The sequence below is a fragment of the Apodemus sylvaticus genome, chromosome 8 (assembly GCF_947179515.1).
Source record: "Apodemus sylvaticus chromosome 8, mApoSyl1.1, whole genome shotgun sequence".
Lineage (NCBI taxonomy): Eukaryota > Metazoa > Chordata > Mammalia > Rodentia > Muridae > Apodemus > Apodemus sylvaticus.
Genome location: NC_067479.1, coordinates 6629213 through 6643446, shown reverse-complemented (window position 1 = coordinate 6643446; position 14234 = coordinate 6629213). Strand labels below are relative to the sequence as shown.

Below are 14234 nucleotides of genomic sequence, written 5' to 3'. Positions count from 1 at the left end.
CGCTAAGCGTGAGAGGCCTCCTTAGAGACTTCTCTGTAATGGGTAGCTTTAGAGACTTATCAGTTAGCACAATGGCTTTATCCGTTGTGTCCTCCTCTGGGAAATGTTTAAGATGGGGAGAACCCCATGTAAGAACACCAGCACTTGGTGCTGTTAGCTCCGCCCCGGGCGGGAGACCAGCTGCTCGTGGAAATGGATGAAGAATTCGCCAATGGTCCTTATGTGAGAACACGTGTTATAGCGAACATGTCAGTGCATAATAAGGTGCCAGGCACCATTACACGCTTCTGGGTAGAGTCCTGTTTGAGCAGCGCTCATCTGGTACCCAGAGCTTTACAGGTGCCAGGCGAGCAGTCCCATTGAGCTGTGCCCCAGTCTTGAGGATGGGGACTCTGATAGAATTTTACTCAGAATCGCACGTTGTTTGACATGGTTACGTACCCAAAAGAAGATTTTTCTAACTGATGGGAAAACTGCCAATTTTCTAGCTCAGGTGTGTGATGGCAGAAAACCCTTTACTTTGGGTTTCTGCCTTTTCGTCTAAAATTTGGGAATTCATTAGAACAAAAGGTTCTGAAGGATTTCTCAAAACACCCAGAGAGTGCCACAGGTGCCTGGAGCATCTGTTAAAATGCTCATTGCCAGATTTCACCTCTGACTTTCAGACCCAGCAGGTTTGAAGTGGAGATTAAAAAAAAAAAAAAAAAAACTATTTCTATCATGTTCTCAGGGAGGCCTGGTTAGGCCACACACAGTCCAGTCTAGGATAGTTGGCTCTCTTGTAATTCTCTGGTTTTAGTGTGTCTCAACTGAACTTTTCTGTTTCACTCTGAGATTTCCCCAGGATCAGCACTTAGACAATTTATCTGTTGCCCCTCCCACCAGCAAAGCCCTTCCACAGGGTCACGTGAGAGCAACAGGGGCTCCCTTCCACGCAGGGATGTGTGACTCATCTTAGTGAGTCCATGACTCACTAAGGTTTGAGTGTGAAAAGCACCCCCCACATACACACACACAAGCTCACGTGTTTACACACTTGTTCCTCGGCTGGTAGCATTGAGAGATAGGCACTTTGGTATGTGGGGCCCACCTGCAGGAAGTGGGTGGGTAGTGGCGCACCCTTGACGATTGCCTCTGCTTCCTGGTACCATCTATTTTGCGTTCTTCCTATCTGTCGGGCCATGAGTAACGTCTACCACCTACTTCTGTAGTTACCATTCTGATTCACCCCAGAATCAGGGGATTCCTGGGGTAGGAAATGAAGCCTATGAAATCATGAGCCACACCTGATTTTTCCTATTAGGTATTCTATCACAGCAATACAAATCTGACACCATATTGGTTAACCACTATGTGATTACTAAATTACCCAAATCTGTTCTGCTAAAACTTTGAGCTCCTCTCTGTTCTTGCCGGCCCTGGATGGTCTTTGGGGTGTGCTAGATAGTTTTATGTCAACCTGACACAAGCTAGAGTCGCCTGAGAGAAGGGAACCTTGGTTGAGAAAATACCTCCAGAAGATCTGGCTGAAAGCAGATCTGTAAAGGTAGTTTCTTAACTAGTGATTGATGGAGGAGGGGTTCAGACTCTCCTGCCACCACCTGACTGCCTGGTGGTCCTGGGTTCCATAAGAAAGCAGACTGAAAAAGCTACGAGAAGCAAGCTGGTGCTTCAAGCCAGGCCCCTTGGCCTCTGCATAATCTCCTGCCTCCAGGTTCCTGCCTAGTTTGAGTTCCTGTCTTGACTTCCTTTTACGGACTATGATTCAGGATATGTAAGGCAAATAAGCGCTCTTCTCCCCAAGTTGCTTTGGTCATAAGTATCCCAGTAATGATAACCCTATCTGAGATAGTAGAGGAGCAAGAGGAACACTTTCTTGGCACGTGAAATTCAGTAGGAGTGTTGGTTAGGCCAAGGGCCTACTGGTTAGACTATTGAGCTGTGTAATCCATCAGGTTCTAAAAGCTCAGCTGTGGGGCCAGCCTATGAACATGCTTTGATGTATTTATGAAGGGCAGAGACTGTGTAATGGCCGCTTCTGCGTGCTGCCGGTGAGAAGAGCGCATTCTTTGGCTTCATGTTTCTTTCTCTGATCTATATCCATCTGCTCTATATAAATCTCTCCCAGATCCAGCTGTAACTTCCTTCATGTACACAGGACATGAAGGGCCTTTGGCTCTATCCATGGGTGGGACAGGGGAATCGTGACCCTTGTGCACATGACCTGTTCTTGGTCCTGGTGACGTGGCTTAGGTTGGAGGGCCGGTCTTGAACTCTGGACGAACTGGGGGCAGAGGGGCCTCCTTACTCTTTGCAGTGTGCACATGCACAGTGTGCAGTGTGTGCACATCGGCAGAGATCTCTGGGCGGCCCGAGGGCTGCATCCGCCACGCCCACTTTTATACTCTTCCCTCCCAAGTCTTCAGGAAGGATCAACAACAAACCTACTGGATTCCTGCTATCGAAATTTCATATTGACAGTTGACATTCGAATGGAGGCTCAGGGAAGAGCCTTCTCTTGAGGTGTCAGTTCAGACACCATCTGCCCTGGACAGCCTGGTTTTATTCAGCAGTGCCACAGGAAAGAGGCTGTGTTAGGGGCTGGCAGGGATGGAAGCGAGCTCTCTTAGACTTCTCAGCTGGCTTAACTTCCATCAGTTTTGTATGACAGGGTTTTACACAAGGTTTCTTTCTAAGCATTTTTTTTAGCAGCTTTTAAAACCACAGCTGGAGAAACACGGGCAGTGTAAGCTCCCGTGGAACCCTGTGAAGGCAGAGATATGCTAATCAGGTGACTGCTCCTCAACCACCTGTCCTTGGTATGCCAGGGGCATGGTTAGCCCTCGGCTCCAAGCGCTCACGGTACTTATTATTAACATCCTGTGAACTTTAGTCTCCAGTAGCTGATGTCTGTACAGGAGAAGAGAGTCGGATACAGAGACTCAGAAGGTCAGAGGGAATTTTACACACACAAGTTCAGCCATTTTCAAGTGTACAGTGCAGAGGCTTTTGGTACATGTGCCATGTGGCTGTGTCACTTCTGAATCCCAGAACCATTTCCTTACCCTGGAATGTAATCTTACACACATGAACTTCTGATTCAACAGCTGGGATGTAATCTTACACACATGAACTCCTGATTCAACAGCTAGAATATAATCTTACACTCATGAACTCCTGATTCAACAGCTGTGATGTAATCTTACACACATGAACTCATGATTCAACAGCTGGAATGTAATCTTACACACATGAACTCCTGATTCAACAGCTAGAATATAATCTTAAATTCATGAACTTCTGATTCAACAGCTAGAATGTAATCTTACACACATGAACTCCTGATTCAACAGCTAGAATATAATCTTACATTCATGAACTTCTGATTCAACAGCTAGAATGTAATCTTACACACATGAACTCATGATTCAACAGCTGGAATGTGATCTTACACACATGAACTAATGATTCAACAGCTGTGATGTAATCTTACATTCATGAACTTCTGATTCAACAGCTAGAATGTAATCTTACACACATGAACTCATGATTCAACAGCTGGAATGTGATCTTACACACATGAACTAATGATTCAACAGCTGTGATGTAATCTTACACACATGAACTCATGATTCAACAGCTGGAATGTGATCTTACACATATGAACTAATGATTCAACAGCTGGAATGTAATCTTACATACATGACCTAATGATTCAACCGTTTCAGTTCCTTTGCCTCTCTAGATCCTGGCCACTACAGATGTACTCTATGTCTCTGTGCGCTGAATGGTTCTAGATCCATGACATAGATGATCACGACATAGATGATGGCTTTTCTCACCCCGAACAGCATCTTCAGAGTTTATCCACATCTTAGCAGGAATCATCCCTTTATTATATACACACATACATATTACATAGATAGATAGATGGATAGATAGATGATAGATAGATACATACATACACATACACATTACATAGATAGATGGATAGATAGATACATCCATACACACACATTACATAGATAGATGAATAGATAGATACACACACACACATACATATACATTACATAGATAGATGGATAGATAGATGATAGATACACACACATACATACACATTACATGGATAGATAGATGGATAGATATATGATAGATAGATACATACACACATACATACACATTACATAGATAGATAGATGGATAGATGGATAGATGATAGATAGATACACACATACATACACACAAACACACACATATATATATATTTTCACTATATGACTATGCCACGTTTTTTTCCTCTTGCAGCTTCTGTATCATTATTTTGGCTTCAGCACCACCCCATTCTTGTTCCTGGAAGTGTGTGTCTTTGTTGTTGAGTACAAAAGGTGAGATTAAATAAAGATAGCAGCTGAATCAACCATGGCCTTCTTTGGAACCAACTAGTGGCCCTTACTTAGCGTCACAGGGACTACCTTGGCTCTGGCTGAACAAGTCTCTTTATCTCCGTGTGTCTTGATTCCCTTTGCTATAAATTAGGCTTGATGACTCCCTGTTCCCACTCCCTGTTCACAGGGAGTCATGAGCTCTCAGACATCAGACACCACACATCACACCTAAGTTCAGTGCAGCATCATAATGAGTGGTCTCTGGTTTGTTTTTTCTAATTACCTTTTTAAACATCAACAAACACCAGTACATTTTCCCAGGCATGCTGAGTACTGTTTTTCCTTTCCAGAACACGCCTTACTCTGCTTCACAGTAGAGATCTTTCCAAAGAGGACCTGGAAAGGGTTTTTTTTTTTTTTTCTTCCTCCTCCAGTGCTTGTCTGTTATTCTATTACAGAAGGGACAGAGAGTGTTTGAGGTTACTGGGAACCCACTCCATGCTAAGCTGGAGACTTTTAGCTCCATGACCTCATATAACCCTGGTGGCGGCCATATGATACAGATGCCACTAGAGTTTTAAGTATGAAATAACAGAGACCTAGTGGAATTGTGCCCCAAAGCCAGGCTCTAAGCGAGGGTGGATCCGGGCATACTCTGAGCGTCTGAAAGGCCATCCTGGAAGAAGCCATCACAGTGCTTGAATAGGGAGCCCTGAAATTCATACACACTTTCAAATTCAGAACGTGGTTGACAGTGTCGGTTAGGGTGAAGTTGTGGTAGACTACAGTGGCCCGAGCTAATGACTGAAATTGACATAAGAAAAGGGAGAGGAGGCGACAGAGCCGTCTGTGGGAAGGCTGAGGGAGGCTGGAGCGGTTCAGCTGAAAGACAGGGCCCCCTGCAGTGGCTCCCCACCTTCCTAAAGCTGTGACCCTGTGATACAGTTTCTCACATGGTGGTGACCCCCGCCATAAAATTATTTTTATTGTTAGTTCATAACTGTGATTTTGCTGCTGCTAAAAAGCATAATGCACATATTTTTTGGAACTAGAAGACTGACAAGGGGTGGAGACCCACAGGCTGAGAGCCAGTTCCCTGGTCCGTCCAGGGGTCACCAGGGTTAGGCAGTTAGGGAAAAACAATGTACCCAGAGCCTCCATGGGAGCACGGCCCTGCTGATGCCTTTTTCTTTTTTCATTTTTCTCTTTCTTTTTTTCTTTCTTTTTTAAGATATATTCTTTATTTACATTTCAAATGTCCCTTTTCCTGGGAAAATCTCCTAACTCCTCCCCCTCCCCCCCCAATCCACCCACTTCTACTTTCCTGTCCTGGCATTCACCTATACTGGGGCATCGAGCCTTCTCAGGACCAATGGCCTCTCCTCCCTTTGATGTCTAACAAGGCCATCCTCTGCTGCCTATGCATCTGGAGCCAGGGTAACTCCATGTGTACTCTCTGCTTGATGGTTTTGTCCCTGGGAGCTCTGGGATTACTGGGTGGCTCACACTGTTGTTCCTCCTATGTGGCTGCAAACTCCTTCAGCTTTTTGGGTCCTTTCTCTAGCTCCCCCATTGGGAACCCTGTGCTCAGTTCAATGGCTGGCTGAGAGTGTCCCCCTCTGTATTTGTCATGCACTGGCAGAGCCTCCCAGGTGACAGTTATATCAGGCTCCTGTCAGAAAGCACTTGTGGGCCTCCACAATAGTGACTAGGTTTTGTAACTATATGGGATGGATCCCTAGGAGGGACAGTCTCTGGATGGTCTTTCCTTCAGTCTCTGCTCCACACTTTGCCTCTGTATGTCCTTCTGTGGTATTTTGTTCCTCCTTCTAAGAAGGACCAAAGTATCCTTAATTTATTCTTCCTTCTTCTTGAGCGTCATTTGGTCTGTGAATTGTGTCTTGGGTATTCCAAGCTTCTGGGCTAATATCCACTTATCAGTGAGTGCATACCATGTGTGTTCTTTTGTGATTGGGTTACCTCACTCAGGCTGCCTTGATTACAGACTTCCACCCTGCCTCCGAAAGGATAAGCCAATAAACACCTGGCACTTGACGTTACCTAGCCTGTTGCATGGCAAGCAGCCTTTGGGATCCAATGCCCAAACCTCCCATTAAGAACATAGCGCATACCCTCTCCCACTAGAAACTTCATTCACAATCGTAACCAATGAAAGAGCCTTCTCAATGGAGCTGTACACATAGTTAAAGTGAGAAGGAGACCTGTGAAAGATGTCACTGGGTCTGTGTGTCCTTTTAGCCACATGGCTGTTGGGATCTCAAGAAGCGAAGATGTAAGCAGAAAGGAGTCAGGGCCGCCATGGGTCTGGGACAGCACATGTGTAAGTAAAGGCGTGGATCAGGTGACATACATGCTACATGTTAGTTACATGTATGTTACATATTAGTTACATGTGTAAGTAACTAAGGGGTGCATTAAATCCTAGGAGTGAAGCCCAGTACGGTAGAAACGACCAGGGTTGGGTTTGTTCAACAGAGGAGTAGAGAGGCCTGGGGGGAGGGGTACTCCAGGGACAAATAAAAATGCAAGAAAATGTTCGGAACTTAAAATATATTTTGATTTTTTTTTTGAGACAACACTTCATTTAGTCCTGGCTTGTCTTGAACTTGCTATACAGTCCTGACCCTCAAGTCCTGATCCTATTTCTAATTCCTCAGTGATCACAGGTATATGATGCCTCATATTATGTTGATAAGTGAGCATACAGGATAGTGGATTTTACTAAGACAGTTTCTATACAAGGATAATTTTATCTGGGATCGTTCACATCTCTCTTCTCTGGGTCATTTTATCTGGGATCATTCACACCTCTCCTCCCGCTCTTCAACCTCCGTCTTCCCTTCAGTTTTCATAAAGATTGATTTTCTGGTTAATGGATCTAGAAACTGCCGCTAAACTGGATATTCTGTCTGTGGGACGTGTACAGCTGTTCACTGAAGGCAGCACTGGAAAAATGTTTTTTCATTAAAGTAATGTAGAGTAGGGGAGCTCTGAGTGCTCTCTCCTGCTTTTGTTAATTGGTTCATCCTTAAGTGCTGAATCTTACAGGGAGGAGCAGTGTCAAAGTTTATCCTTCCAAGAGGCCTACTTTCTACAGAACCAGGGAATGGACCAGAGAAATGATGAGTGACATTTGGCTTGAATTCCAGTCCCAGTTCGTCATCATCTGCCTTGTGATCTTGGCTGAGGGTCCCCTGGATATCCGAGAGTCTCAGTTTTCTCTTCCGTGCTGGGCAGGTGCCATGCTGGAGACAGTTTGACCTGTGTATGTGAAGATGCCCTTTCCCCTGGTTATGTGGAAGAAGCAAGCAGGTTGGCACACGGAGTTGATGGATTCGGACAGGAGCCAGGCCAGGAGGCAGGGTGAGTGTGCTCTTTATTCTGAGTGCAATTAACAGTGCCAGGTAAGGTTTCATGAAAGCCAGAGTTCATACATCAAATGAATTCCACTATTAACTTGATGATATCCCCAATTCATTACATGCACGTAGATCTTAATGAGGCATCATATATCTGGGTGTTTTGAATTAGAAGCTGATATAAAACATAAAGAGATTCTTGAAGCTGGAGAGTTAGCTCAGCTGTTAAGAGCGCTTTTGATCTGAGTTTGATTCCAGGCACTTGGATCAAGAGTCTCATTCTGCCTGTAACTCCAGCTCCAGGGAACAAAGCCCTCTTCTGGCACTCACATGTATATGCAAAACACACACACACTCACACACACATGTGTACACAGCACTCACACACACATACACACATATGTACTCACATACACACAGGCACCACTTGTACACATACATGTACACACACATACATACATACAATACACACACATGAACATACCATTCACACACATACACATATATACATGTGCACATAGAACCCACACATACACACATATGCACTCACACACATACACTAACATGCACACACCACTCACACACATATACACATGTGCAGTCACACACATACACACATGTGCACTCACACACAAACACACACATGCATCACTCATACACACACATGCACACACATACACACAATATATACAATGCACATGCATGCACATACCACTCATATAATGCACATACACACATGTGCACACACTAGTCACACATAATACATGTACATGTGCACACAGCACTTGCACACATACACATACATGCATCACTCATATACACAATACACACACATGCACATACCACTTACACACACACATATGCACACAGACACCATTCACATTTGTGTACACAAAAGAAAAAATCTTTTTAAAATGATATTCTCAAGGAAACACACTAACACATTATCATTCAAAACCTGTGATATAAACGAAACGTGTTTTTCAAAAATAATGAGAATGGAAAAGCTCAGCAGTTGTCAAGAAGAAACAAGACTGACCTCAGTCTTCCTTTTGCACACATCCATGCGTGTGGGACTTTCAGATGTCTAGAAAACACTTCCCCATCCCACGGGCCCACCCTTCTCCTTGCTTCCTAGGTTTTGGGTTGTTTGTTGGATTTCACTTTGATTTTGTTGTGTTTTGTCTGCGGATTTTAGATGTCAAAGGATGATCATAAGAAACAGTCAGGTAGCCAGCTATCTCTGCATGATGTTTCCCTGACACTGCCCTGTTCCTACCCTATCGTGGAAACACATCCTTTGATGGCCCTCATGCAACTCTTTATGAAAAGATTCTCAGGGCTTCATAAAAATGTTCTCATCCATCCCAAGAACACACAAGGAAGGAAATACCAAATCAAGTTTTCCCTTCAAGTCAAACCAGTGTGGAAATTGATTGAGTATGGGCGGAGTCTTTGCAGAATTATCTTTATGGGAGATATTTTCTCTTCAGCAATGGTGTGCAGCATGATTCCCGAGTCCCACCGAACTGGCCGCCAATCCCTTTGCCCGGGACTCTGGAGTCTCAATGAGGTCACGTGACATCGCAGCTTGCAGAACTGTCAGGAGACCTGGGGAATGTCCCAATGCCCCTTTGGGCCACTCGATCTTAAGCTTGTTTCTATTCTGTAACTATGGACAGTTGCTTGGCCTGCTTTCTGGGTTCCCTGAGTATCCACCCACAGGAATGTTGCCCATCGTCAGTGAGTGAAGAGCGTTCAGATCCAAGGATGAAAGGCGGGAGGTGAGTACAGTGTTGTGATTGTTAAGCACATCGTGTTGTTATGATGGCTGGCTGTCATTAGTGTTTTATTGGGCCTTCTCTCTAATGATCACGCCAAAGATGCCGAAGCTTCTTAAGCACAAGATTTTTAGTTCATGATCCGTCCTGGTTATCTATTGCTTTGTTCAACTTGTCAAGGACTTCAGCTAATTGAATCATGAGGGCTAAGTGAAAATAGTTTGTTCAGAGTTGAAGAGTAAATCATTTACTAAGTGGTAATGAAATATCTTAGCTTGCATACCCTATTTAGATGTATCACAAAGAAATACATTCAACTATATCTATTTATAAAGAATATCTTTATTCAATGCAATAACTTTCCCAAGTACAAGTAAACATTATTACAGTATTAGATATTTTCTTTATTTACATTTCGAATGCTATCCCCTATCCTGGTTTCCTCTCCAAAAGCCCCCTATCCCATCCCCCATCCCCCTGCTCACTAACCCACCCACTTCTGCTTCCCTGACCTGGCATTCCCCTACCCTGGGGCAATGAGTCTTCATGGGTCCAAGGTCCTCTCCTCTCATTGATGTCCAACCAGGCCATCCTCTGCTGCACATGCAGCTGGAGCCACGGGTCCCTCCGTGTGTACTCTTTGGTTGGTGGTTTAGTCCCTGGGAGCTCTGGGGTTCTAGTTGTTGGTTCATATGAAGTTTAAGAAGGAAGACCAAAGTATGGATACTTTGGTCCTTCTTAGATAGGGTACAAAATACCCATGGAAGGAGATACAATGTGTGGAGCAGAGACTGAAGGAAAGACCATGCAGAGACTGCCCCACCTGGGGATCCATCCCATATACAGTCACCAAACCCAGACACTGTTGTGGATGCCAACAAGTACTGCTGACAGGAGCTGATATAGCTGTTTCCAGAGAGGTCCTGCCAATGCCTGACAAATACAGACGGGGATACGCTCAGCCAACCAATGAACCGAGCACAAGATCCTCAATGAAGGAACTAGAGAAATGACCTAAGGAAGAAGTTCTTAACAGTTTCTGGAGTTGAGAAGGGTGCACTCTGTGGAGATAGCATATGTGGGCTGTGAAGACAGAGGGACACACAGACTGCAAGTTTCCTCTCTATTTTTGACAATCCCTGTGACTGAGAATGTGGTGACACCCTTGAAAGGAATACTGAGAGCACAGTCTTTCCTGCCTCTCTTATATACAGTTAGCCAACTTCCATGCCTACCATTCAAAAGTTATACCATCTTCTCTATTCTAAACCTTTTAAGTGCATGGGCATCCTGCCTACATGTATATGTGTGCACCACATGCGTGTCTGGTGCTCAAGGAGGCCAAAAGAAGCCACCAGGTCCCCTGGGACTGCAGTTACAGATGTTGTGGGCTGACATATGTGTGCTGGTCATTGAACTCGGGTCCTTGGGAGGGGACATCTTTTCTACATCCAGGTTGGTGCTTTAGTCTGCATTCTGGATTCTCTACAGAGGCTCATGTGTGCAGTGGTTAGTGGACCAGCCGGGGTGTTTTCTGAGGTGGTAAAAAATCTCAGGAGGTAGGGCCTGGTGAAAGGTCACTGGGGACATACCAGGAAGGGTCTTTTGGAACCACAGTTCCTTCCTGTCTCTTTGCTCTTCTGGCTGGTGTGAGGTAGGCAGCTCTTACTCCTACAGTTCACCCCTGCTGTGATGTCCTTCTCCCTCACCACGGGCTACAAACGCAGGAGTCTGTTGGCTTTTAGGTTCACTGTCTCAGGGGATTTGGCGCAGGCTGAGAAAGCAGACTTAGAGAGTACCTGTGTATTCAACAGTTTAATTTTCACTACGGGCCCCGAGAAGTAATTACTACTCTTATCCCAGTTTACAGATGAGGAAATCATGACATAGGGAATGAAGCAGATCGACTAAAACACTGCAGAGCCAGGGTTTGAACTTAGACTGCAGGTGATGAAGTAGAGAATTGGAACCTTACACATTCTTCTTGGGAATGGTGCTATTTATACCAGAATCGTTTGACAATATTCCTCAAAAAAAAAAAAAAGACACACATGGAATTCCAATATGATCGGTGATATTGAAAGTGTGCTCCAGAGAGTCCCCCCAACAATGCGCAGCCAATCTACCACTAAGTATATCCCCAAAAGGCACACAGAGAAATGTTCATGACAGCTTCCCGGACTACAGCAAGAACATGAAAATCCAACGTGTTGATCAGCCAACAAGGGGGTGACCCTGTGCCGTGTGCTCTCAATAAGATGTTACTCAGCTCTTTAAAGTGTTGCAGGTGTGGATACTGTGTCACGTGTGCATCAGTCGGTGCCAGAGAGGATATATCTACACTTTGTGTTCTAAACATCTGAATGATTAGTAGCTTAACACTCTGAAAAAGGTGAACTTGAGTCAACCACCAGTCAGGCACCATGTACGCCAACAGTTATGACTCCCAGGACCAGGAGCAAGCCTGAGACTAGAAGGACTCCACCAGGAACTGAGGGCCCTGGGTGAGACTGAGGCAGAGACAGATGAACCTCACCTGGGGACACTCGGGCAGGTGGTGCAAGGAACAAGCCCAAGATGACCACCATGGAGCCTGGACAGGGAACCAGAGAGAGGAGCAATAGTCGGGTGCTGAACAGTTGGGTGCTATGCAGTTGGGTGCTGGGGAGGGCAGACCATGGCCAAGATGACACCTGACCTGGGTATTATGCACAAACAGGGCACAACAGTCCCGAGACACTCCTGAGATGACACCACACACTCAGAGACCACAGTCAACACTAAGAGGAACAATAAAGTAGTAGAAAAATGGAAGATAATGAGAATTAAAAGTTGACACAATGAAGACAGGCAGAACTGGAGGCTGGGGGTGGGTGGGTAGTGAAGAATCGCCTGACGTGAGCAGCCAGTCACACCCCTGGGATCATGGTTGGCCTCTGGCCTGTGCTGGGTCTGTAGCCCTGCAGTAGCAGGGGGTCTGATACCCAGAATCAGGTGGATATCTCTGGTCTGGGCTGCTGCTCTGGGATATACTGATGTCTGAGGGCTGTCCAGAACCGGCCCCACCCCTCTCCTGAGCATCCCCTAGAGTTGGGCCTGGGGCAGGAGAATGGGAGCGCTGACCCCGCCCCTAGCCCGCTGCAATACAGAGCGGGTCCTGCACTTTGTAGAAGTGGCCCTGACCTGGCCCTAACACTCATTTCCTATGCTGCAGTGTGGGTGTGGGAACGATACCCTCCTCTCCCCTTACCCTTACCTGCAGGCATGAAACCCAGTCCTGGGGTCATGACAACAGCAGAACTGTCCCTGCCCCTCACCAGCCACGGCATTCAGAAGACCAGGCCCAGCACCTTACCTGGTGCGGTCAAGAGTTGAGTTGCCCTGGGACCTGGGGGTGCCACAAACCTGTGAGTATGGGAGAGTTGGCCCTGCCACTTAGCTGCCATGTGGTCACATGATCAAGGGAGAGATGACCACGCCCCCTCCCAGCTCCCTGCCACCTATGACAGGCAGAAGTGCTGACTCTGAGGTCATCAGAGCAGGAGAGTTGGCCTTTTTCTGCAACTGCTGCAGCTACTCCTGGGCGGTGGAGTAGCTGAGACAGGGAGAGATGCCCCCTCCCCTCCCTTGTCCCTTGTCATCTATGGCCACGTCCCTTAGCAGCTGCAGCTCAGGATAGCAGGCCATGTGCCTCGCCTGGACAGTAGGATAGAGATGGCCCTGGTAGCAGGGGCTGCTGATGAGTCAGCCCCAAGAACATGGGGAGAGAAAGAGGGCTGACTAGCTCAAACACCCCTCGGGCCTAGATCCAGGCCCACCCCATCATATGCCCCATTAGTGAGGTGCTGGAGCATATGAAAGGGCCGGTCCTGCAGATCGAGAGCTGTGGGATCTCCACGACACAGAGCAACAACAGTATCCACGAGGAGTCCCGGTGAGGGCTCAGTATTGATGGAGTAGCAGAAGCCAGAGGCCTTGAACCCGTTCATTACAATGAACATTGGCAAGCAAAGAAGTGTGGACAGAAAGGTATACCGTGCGGCACTGTGACACACTACAGCTTCCATAAGGGAGTTTTCTTCCCCCTGTTGTGGGAGGAGGTTGCAAAGGTCGGGGACAGGGATGAGGATTGTGGGAGATGAGTGGGATTGGAGTGCCTGAAGAGATACTCACAAAGAACCAACAAAAGGTTAAAAACTGTAACAAAGTATACACTACACCTTAGATAGACCTTGAAAGCACTCCAGGTGAAGTAAGCCAGACTCCCAAGCTATATTCCACTTAAAGGAGACATCGGACACAGGCAAACTCATTGAAATGAGATTAATGACTGCTTAATCTGCTCCTGGGAATGGGGAAGAAGCAGGAGCAGCTACTGATGGGTCTGGGGCATCTTTGTGGGGTGACTGAGTGGTCTGCGGGTGAATCTGGTTACAGCTGCATGGCACTGGAAACCAACAAGGAGGTACTGAATATTACTCCCTGAAACGTGAATTTTATACACTGGAAATGAAATAAAAGGTACTGAGTAGGACTCTCTGAAATATGAATTTTTATAATATGTTGATTTCATCTGAAAAAATATTTTGTAGACTCTTATCATTTTAATCTGATTACCTTAAGTTTTAAGGTGCTGTTAGCATAAGGAATATTTCCATCTGTCATTCTGGTGAATCCTGTGGTCAAGC

At 45.9% G+C, this 14234-nt stretch overlaps 1 pseudogene; it reads left to right on the top strand.

Moving 5' to 3' along the window:
* Positions 1-11811: 11811 nt before the first annotated feature.
* On the top strand, positions 11812-11929 carry LOC127691780 (uncharacterized; annotated as a pseudogene).
* Positions 11930-14234: the final 2305 nt, after the last annotated feature.